Source organism: Hipposideros armiger, unplaced genomic scaffold (assembly GCF_001890085.2).
Source record: "Hipposideros armiger isolate ML-2016 unplaced genomic scaffold, ASM189008v1 scaffold_287, whole genome shotgun sequence".
In the NCBI taxonomy this organism is placed as follows: Eukaryota; Metazoa; Chordata; class Mammalia; order Chiroptera; family Hipposideridae; genus Hipposideros; species Hipposideros armiger.
In genome coordinates, this window is record NW_017731637.1 from 2,075,832 (window position 1) to 2,077,650 (window position 1,819).

Sequence of the window (1,819 nt, forward strand, 5' to 3'; positions counted from 1 at the left end):
AGCTAATAGCTCTGCTTCTCTAAATCCTAACCCCTATAATGAGAATGTTGTTATGCTTGATGTTGTCCCAGAGGCTGCTTAAACTATCCTCATTTTTTTGGATTCTTTTTTCTGTTTACTGTTCTGATTGGGTGTTTTCTGCTACTGTTTTCCAAATTGCTGATTCGATTCTCTGCTTCATCTAATCTACTGTTGCTTCCTTCTAGTACATTCTTCATTTCAGTTATTGTATTCTTCACTAATGTTTGTTTTTTTTTATGGTTTTCTCCTGTACTTTCATTTGGGGCATATTTCTTCGTTTCCTCATTTTGGCTGCCTGTGTTTGTTTCTATGTATTAGGTAGATCTGCTATGTCTCCCAGTCTTGGCTGGGTGGGCTTATGTAATAGGTGCCTTATGTAGTAGGTGCACTGTGGGGCTCATTGGCAGCTTCCCTGGTCACCTACACGAGGTGTTCCAGGAGTGTCCCTTGTGTGGGTTGTGTGTGCCCTCCTGTTATAGTAAAGCTTTGGCTGCTATTAGCACATCAGCAGTTGGCACTGACCCTCAGGCAAACGGCTCTAGCGTTTGGCCGCATCCACAGATTATGGGCTGCTGTGATTGGGGCTTATCCCACTGAGTGGGGTTTGCCCTAGTGGGCTCTGATACCTGTTAAGCCACCCATTGTGTGTGCTGCTTTGGGGCTAATTTGGTGGTGCTATGCAGTGGTCTGAAGCCAACCTCCAAGTATGTTGGTTCTCAGGCCTCTTGCAAGAGGTTCCTGTGCAGACCCAGGCCACTCATTTCCTGTGACTGAGCAGGTACTACCTGGTAGGAGCTACTAAGTGATTCATGGTTGTTTGTTGCCTGTGCTAACCCTGGAGTCATGTGGCAGAGGCCATGCTATGAACCAATGTCTGCCACCAAAACAGGGCCTATGGGGTAGTTCTGCAAAATGCCAGGGCACCCCAAGGCCTGCTGCCACATGCCAACTCCCTTAAGGTTCAGTCACTGATTAAGCCTTATGTGGTATGTGAGTTGGATGAAGCCGGGNCACACACACACACACACACAACTCACACACTCACACACCCAAAACAGAATGTCCTAAATATTGTCTTGATAAATTGAAAGAAAAAAAGTCTGTTGCCTCACCCAGCTCCCACCTTCACGCCTCATAGCGGTATTTAAATTAGTCTAACAAACCCAGTGAGATAAAAATGCTAATTTATCATCCAAAAAAGGAAGTGCTAGGATTCTCTTCTTTATCTACCTACAGTTCACCAGAAAGTGAACTGCTCATTAAGTGTCGCCAGTGACAGAAGGTTTCCACCTGGTACCAAAGAGATATGAATGAAATTGGAAATTCAATGCTCTTGAATTGGAGTCCTGGACTCAGATCAAATACTACAATGGTCTAGATTCCTTTTATTTTTATTTCTGAAGACCAAAGAGCTATTTCCTCTTGGATTGGCTGGGGCTACTAAAGGACGTGAAGAAGTTTACAAACCATGTTATCCCATGGGAAAATATTTTATTTCTACAACTGACCAGCATAGGTAAAGGCAGGGTTCAGCAGCACAGCAGATCCTCTGCGTTGGTCTCAGGAATCCTGTTCTCTTACTCAGAAGGGTGAGGTAGGGGACTTCTGGGCGGAGCTTGCCACAGGTGCCCACAATATGTGTGCTGTTTATATATAATTGCATGCACTACCAGACAGATGTTACGTACATTATAAAGCATGTACAAAAATATACATTCAACAAAAGGGGGTGAAATCAAAATAAATAAGCGCCATCATACTCCAGTGGCTGGTCTTGTGCATGGGAGGACAGCATGCC